This window comes from Bos indicus x Bos taurus, chromosome 2 (assembly GCF_003369695.1).
Source record: "Bos indicus x Bos taurus breed Angus x Brahman F1 hybrid chromosome 2, Bos_hybrid_MaternalHap_v2.0, whole genome shotgun sequence".
Lineage (NCBI taxonomy): Eukaryota > Metazoa > Chordata > Mammalia > Artiodactyla > Bovidae > Bos > Bos indicus x Bos taurus.
The window spans coordinates 122,435,746-122,443,303 of record NC_040077.1 but is presented as its reverse complement, the minus strand read 5'-3'; the positions used below and the strand labels follow the sequence as shown (position 1 = coordinate 122,443,303).

The window sequence follows — 7,558 nt, the reverse complement described above, 5'->3', positions numbered from 1 at the left end:
CGACTTCACTTTCACTTTCAAGCATGGTCCTGGATCCACGCCTTTAATCCTCTAAAGTGAAGTTGTTCAGTCGTGTCCAACTCTTTGCCACCCAGTGGACCTTAGCCGACCAGGCTTCTGTGTCCGTGGGATTTCCCAGGCAAGAATACCGGGGTGGGTTGCCATTTCCTTCTCCAGGGGATCTTCCCAACCCAGGGATCGAACCTGGGTCTCCTGCATTGCAGGCAGACGCTTTACCCTCTGAGCCACCAGGGAGGCTGACCACTCCTCTCATCTTCTCAGCCCTTTCAGGGAGCTACTATTATCCCTATTTTACAGATGAAGAAACTGAGGCACAGAGAGGGGAAGTGATTTGCCCGAGGGTACACAATTGACCCGTGGAGGAATGGAGATTTGAACTAAGGCTTGACTGGTTCTAGAAATCAGTGTCTTCACTCTACCCTGAGCCTCAGAGAGAAGCCCAAACCAGGACAAGAATAATTACTAAACAAACCCACCAACTGGGTGTCAGTCCTGGGCTCGGCTCTTCCCACAGCTGGGTCATCAAGGCGTCCGTCATAGCAATCTGGGGAACTCACCATCAGGTCCCTCTTTGTGAGCCTCAAGGCCCCCGATGCTCCCATGTAATCAGGGGTTTTTCTGCCTCGCTCTTAGGAAAAGCTGGAATGAATCTACTGAGACTATTAAACAAGTTACACTGGGATCTATACTCCCTTCTCAGATGAGAAATTATCTGTGTTGCAATAAAGGAAGGGAATAGGAGGCACTTGCAGAATTCCTGCAAGAAGTCTGCTCGGTCCAGACACTGAGAGTTCACTTGCTATGTGAAGCTTCCTCCAGTGGAGAAACTCAGCAGGACCTGCCATGCAGTCCCAGCCTCTTATGAGATCACAGAGTTAGAATTGGTTACTACAGCTGCCCATCATTTATACACCAAGAGAGGTTATTAAAGGTCTCTAGCTCCTCCCTCTCAGCAGGAGCTGCTCTATTAGACCTACAAAACTTGGCTGGGGGTCTTGATCAAACCTTTCTCTTTGCCAATGAGACCAAAAAGGGTTCTACAAGTTTGAGGCTCTTGGGCAGCCCAGCCAAGCCCTTCCCTACTTAATTTTCAAGCCTGTCTTTGCTCTTGTTGTTACAGGCCTTGCTGAGACCAGGTATCATAGAAAGGTGGTACAGAGTGGAGGTTAACAGCTTGGCTCAGAGGCTCATGCCTTGGGTTCAAATCCCAGCCCCTCCCAGCTGGGTAGCCAATCAGTTCAGTCAGTTCAGTCACTCAGTCGTGTCCGACTCTTTGCGACCCCATGGACTGCAGCATTCCAGGCCTCCTTATCCATTCCCAACACCCAGAGCTTGCTCAAACTCATGTCCATCGAGTCAGTGATGCCATCCAACCATCTCATCCTCTGTCGTCCCTTTCTCCGCCTGCTTTCAATCTTTCCCAGCATCAGGGTCTTTTCCAATGAGTCAGCTCTTTGCATCAGGTGGCCAAAGTATTGGAGTTTCAGCTTCAGCCTCAGTCCTTCCAATGAATATTCAGGACTGATTTCCTATAGGATCAGGATCTCCTTGCAAACCAGCAAAATTGGGTAGCCAGTACAGCAAGAAATACCCTTCTTTCCCCAAGAATAGCAAGTCCAGACTGCCGGAGATGAGGACAGCAGAGGCCTGAGGCCAGGCTGACGAGTCTGGATTTAATGGTGCTGGGAAGACATTTGAAAATTTAATACTGTAATAAATGATAGCCATGAATAATATTATGATTTGGTGAAACCAGAGCCAGTATGGAGTCAATTCCCAAAGAGAGGTCCAAATGTACTAATGGAGCCAAGAACTCATTGTACATGGCATAGGGATGAATACTTTTCATTTTTATGGTGATAAATTCATTTTCATGTGCATTATAAAAATATACATAACGACCTCATGGATTCTGTTATTTTCCATTTATGGGAGTAATATAAAGTCTCAATGTAAAACAGAAGCATTTAAATTTTTTAAAAAAGCAATAGTTTGATTTAAAGAAAATTATCAAGGAGCCATAGCCAATGAGGCAGGCATACGCGGCCAACAGCCTCGGAGAGGGTAAAGGCGTCACCGGTTTGGGAATCCTGGCGCATGAGAAATCCCTCAGTGGTTATGTGATCTCAGACAAGGCGCCTAATCTCTCTGTCTGAGCTGTTGTTTCCACATCTGCAAAACGGAGGCAGAAGCTCCACCTCAGTGGAGATGAAATGAGGTCACGTGCTTGCACACGTCTTGTTTGTTTCTCCCTTTCCGGCCCACCCTACTCCCCCATCTCAACCACACCCAAGCTTCTGGGAGAAGGCAGAGCTGGAATTTGAACTCTGATCTGTCTGATGCTGAGTCCTGGGACACGCCTCCAGGAGAGTCCAGTGACTGTAAGCGACACGTGCTTTGTGGGCAGGTGGCATTTCCCAAGCACTGTCTCCCTTCCAGAAATGTCAGAATTCTGATGGACCTTCTATCCTTCACTGGATGGCACAGCCTCCAGCACACGCTGGTCCCTGGATGGAGCTTCAGTAACTTCCTGGGGGCCAGAAATCTGATCCTCTCTTTTTTCACTCCCTCCAACTTCCTAGGGAAGGGATAGCTATTTTCCCAAAACTAGGTCCCTTGGCCAAGACCACTGTGGTAGGCAGAATAAAGGCCCTCCAAGGGTACCCACATCCTAATACCCAGAACTGGCAGATACATGTTACTTTACATGGCAAAGGGAATTTGCACATGTGATTAAGTTAGGAATCTTGAGGTTGTCTTGAATTATCCAAGTGAACCCAATGTAATCAAAAGAGTCCCCGAAAGTGAAAAAGGGAGGTGGAAATATCAGAGTCAGACAGAGACTAGAAGATGCTACACTTCTGGCTCATAAGGAAGGGGCCACAAGCCAAGGAATGCAGGCAGCTTCAAGGGGCTGCAAAAGGCAATGGAACAGATTTTCTCTGTCTAAAAGAAATGCAACCCTGCTGACACTTTGCTTTTAGGCCAGTGACCACTGTTCCAGACTTCTGACCTCCAGAACTATAAGATAATAAATGTGTATTGTTTTAAGCCACTGCCTTTATGGTAATTTGTTACAGCAGCAACAGGTAACTCACACAGCTACTCAGCAGAGTCCACAATGGAGCCTGGAAGTCTCTGCCTTTGGAATCACAGTACATCCCATCGCCATTGGAGGCCCCAGTCCCCATCTTCACAAGTGCAGCCCTTGACCTCCTCACTGTGTGATCTTGGCCAAGTCATGGACTTCTCTGAGTCTCAATTTCCCCTGCACAGGGTGGAGGTAAGGATAACACCCATCTCATCATCTGTGACGATTAAATAAGAAAATACATGCAGGGACTTCCCTGGTGGTCCAGTGGTTGGGACTCTGTGCTTCCAGTGCAGGGGGTATGTTTTTGATCCCCAGTGGGGGCAACTAGGATCCCACATGCCATGTGGCAAAAAAAAAAAAAAGAGAGAGAGAGAGAAGAAGATAACGCACACGCAGCTGACGATGCTGCAGATGCTCCAACTCCAATTCTGTCCTTTTCCATTACCAAGTTTTGAGCTCCTCCAGGCTACTCTTTAAACTCCCTTTGTTAACAGGTAGAACCCTTGAAAATTTCATGCCTTCCAAACTCCTCAAAATAAGGAGGAAGAAATGTTCCACATCTCTGCAGAGATGAATCCGCTTATGAAACCGTCTTCCCAAGTTCTACTTCTTTCAAAAGAGTCTTCTGAAGACTCCCTGACTTCAAGGATAATTCGCATATCCTAGAAAGTCACCTTTCATCCAGAAAAAGTCTATAATTCTGGTTGGCTGCCTTGCTTAATTATTTACTGCCGTGGTATATTAATATTGCAATGGACACATCTGTTTCCTCAAAGGCAGAGTTACTTGCGGGTTTTCTTTGTGAAGCCAGAAGAACATCTTTGGAACTTCCCTCTTCACACACATGCCTGGAGGTAAAAATAAAAGCCATGACTCTATCAGGTTTCATATTTAAACAAAGAACTGGGGAGTCTTGTGTCCTTTCAATGAACCAGGTAAAGCACTTTGGAGGGTCTGGCTCATAGTAAAGCCCTAATGCTGGGAGCTATTTTGATTGTGATTGTTTTGATGTTCATTTCTATTATTAGCTAAGCTCTTTCCCAGCTCATTGCTCAGCTGAGCATCCCCCAGACCCCGCCTGGAGAGGAAGGCAGAGTGAAGTTGCTGGTATGGACCTGGCAGGCCTGAGGGGAGAGTGGCCTGCCACAAGACACGCAGCCAGGCAGCAGCAGAACCATAAGTGGGGTCCCACTTTGGGATAGCGGCTTGGGAAGCATGTGAATGGTGCAACCATGGGTAACTCACCAGAACTCTCCTCCCCAGGGGGCTCCTGGGTACCCTCTGCGGCTCGCCCCGGCCAAGGGTCAAGCTTCCTGCCAGACCACTGATCTGTAATTCCCTCCTGGCAGCCCACATCACCTCACTCCTGCCTTTGAGATTTGGAGCTGGGACCTTCAGGGCCAAGGCCAGTGGTCTGAAAAATATGAGAAACCACATATCCCATCTTCCTCTTCTCCTCCTCCCAAATGAGCAGACTCACCAGCACCCATAGCCTGAATATGCAACCTGGTGTCCCTCCCCTGCTCCCTTGACCTCAGAGGATCAGCCTGGCTACCACAGCCCAAAGGCCTGGACTTGGGGAGAGCAGGCCCTCCAATGACCAGCAAGTCAGTCCCCAAGGTAGGCAGGGGCCCTGAAGCTGTCTAACACTCCATCAAAGAGGATATCTCTTGGCCAGCTATCCCATGGTCACTGGCTGTACCCAGGGGCACAATCACACCATATACAGATCTGTCAGTGCTGCCATGGTCTTCGTGGGCAGAAGACTCCTGAGCAGGAGGCTCTAGGGTGATGGCACTGCATTCAGAAAGGCTGCTGGCTAGAAATAGGAGGAAGAGCCATGCCATTGCCCTCTGGCAGAAAGTCAGCTCTGGGCATTCCCCGAAGTCTAGCATCCCAGACCAGGGGTACCACTGATGCTGTCTATGGGGACAAGATCACTGATCCCAGAGCTAGGAACCCAACTCCTCTCCTCGCTCAGGTCTCCAATCTGCCTCTTTCTCACTCTGAGTCTATAGAGTGGGAATTGTCATACTGTGCCCAGGGCTGCTGTAAGGACTGGAGGGTAATCTCTGTGAACCATCAGTCTCCGGCAGCGTCTCCCTTCTCCTAGCTGGAAAGAACCCTTGGAAAGAACCTCAAAGATCCAGGTCCCTGAAAAGTTGCACACCTGCCATTAACCCCACAATAAGAATGACCTCATTAGGGCATTTCCCCAAGTTAGGGGATTTTTCCTTAATCAAATAAAAACAACAACAACCAAACAATGAAAGTGATAGGGCCTGCTAAGAGCCAAGTCACTACAAGAGATTAAAAAAAAAAAAAGGACGACTCAAAACTAGTATTTATGGTTCTGGCCAATGCACTATTAATGAATGGACTTCGAGGAAAACTATGATCGTGATGATCAAAAAGGGACAGACTTGATAAGTATGCGCTCTCTACTCTTGTCCTAACCCCCCTGTTCCTGCCAGGAATGCAAGCTTAGTGGTTGGAGGAGCAGCAGCTATTTTGGAAGCATGAGGACAAAAGTCATACCCTAAGAATACTTGAGGAGAATGATGGAAAGAGCCTGGGGCCCTGATGGCATCATGAAACCTCTGTATCAGCCCTGAACTCCCTTTCTCTGGCCATCTTGAACTGTAAGAAAAAGAAACCTACCCAGGAATTCTGACTTAATTCATGTGTTCAGCTAGAGGCTTGGAGCACAAGCCTTAGGTGCTTGGAACACAACAGTAGACAGGACACACAAGGTCCCTGCTCTCATGGGATGAACATTCTAATAGGGGAGACAGGAAGTAAACAAGGACCCACAAAACAAGGACATTTCAGTAAGAAATAATTCTCAATCACTGTGCTCTGCTGCCTCTGCTAGCCTGGCTTCTGGTCTCCACTAGAGAATAGATTTTCTGTGAGACTTTGGGACAATCTCTTACCCACTCTAACCTCTGTATCACTGTCTGTAACATCAGGGAGGGGTCCAAAGTCATCTTCCCTAAGGCCTGGCCCTCCTCAGCCAGGCCCCAATGCCAGGCAGGTTACTTACTCTAAGAAACTGCTCCCAGAGCCTGGACACCCTCCAGGTTGACTGGGCTGTTGCTGCCCTCGAATTTCTCAGCATTGAGTAAACAGCTGGGAGGCCCTGGCCCAGACCTCCTGACTGCAGCCCTTTCAGAGCCGCCAGTAAATCTCAAGCAACTGCTGAAAGATCTGTGCCCAGACAGCCTGTGGCTGAAGGGCCCGATTGTGGTCGCGGCCTCTCCCTGCCAGCAGTGGACACGACCCTGGGCAGGTTGGGAAGCCGGGCCAGCAGAGGCCAGACTGCACTCTGCAGCCACCGCGGCTGCTGTCCCAGGCCACTGTCCCTGTTCTGGGGATCCCAGCTGCTGCTAACTTCCTGCCCAGGTCCCCCTTTGTGCCTCAGACCCCACACACCCCTTTGTACTCAGCATCCCACAAACAGGGCCCTCTGGGTGTGACCACCCCCCCGCAGCCTCCCCTCCACCCAACACCCCTTCAGCTCCCCCTCACCTTCACTTCTTCCCAGTCACCACACCCTGTGGATTCAGCCTCCCTTTCCTCTGCCTTTCTCCATCCCCACACACAGGGCCCAAGGACCACCACCTCCCACTGGACTTACCTGTGGAGAGAGGCTGGGGCAGAAGGAAAAGGGCCCCCCTCCCCGCCTCTGGGGCTGAGCAGGCTCTGAGGGCCAGTGCCCAGGCCCAGCTCCCACACTCTCCCAGGAGGGAAGGTGTTTCTTTGGCCTGAGGGCCTTCAGAGGGCTGGGTCTGCTGTCAGACCTGCTCTTTGGGGCCCTCTGTCCTCCTCCAAGTGTCTGAAGAGGAGGTGGTCCAGGCTACAAATTCAGAATCAATGGATAGATAGATAGCATAGCAGGGACAAGTAATAATATCACCTCTGAGCAAAAGGGATAATTGAAATATATTCAAAAATATATTCAAAAAATATATATTTCAATTATCCCTTTTGCTCGAGGTGGTTTCATTACCTGTCCCTGCTATGCTATCTATCTATGCATTGATTCTGAATTACATTAAAAACCATTAGAAACACTGGACAAATGTGACTGACTTGAAGGCCACACCTCCTCCCACAGAGTCTGCCTAAGAGCCTGAAGTCCAGCACCGCGCTTATGAGGACGCCCTGTTCAGACTCTGCAGCCCCATCCACACTGGCCTCATGGTCCAGGGAACCTCAGTCTGTTCTGTGCCTCCTCCAAGGGGACAGTGTGGAAATGCTAATCTGACAGGTCTCATCTGTGAGTTCATTTGACACATACTTACTGCATGCCTACTGTGTGCCAGGCCCTGTGCTAGGCCTCAGGGATCAAGCAGTGAGCAAGACAAAGGCCCAGCCTGCCAGGGGCTGCTGATGGAGGGTGTCAGCTAGATCCCAACCCCCCACTTGTAAAAACTGGAG

The 7,558-nt window shown here is 49.5% G+C and overlaps 1 non-coding gene across 1 annotated transcript; it reads right to left on the bottom strand.

Annotated features, from left to right (window-relative positions):
- Positions 1–183: 183 nt before the first annotated feature.
- Positions 184–255, bottom strand: TRNAC-GCA. Its single transcript has one exon. It is a non-coding gene; the product is annotated as a tRNA-Cys (tRNA).
- Positions 256–7,558: the final 7,303 nt, after the last annotated feature.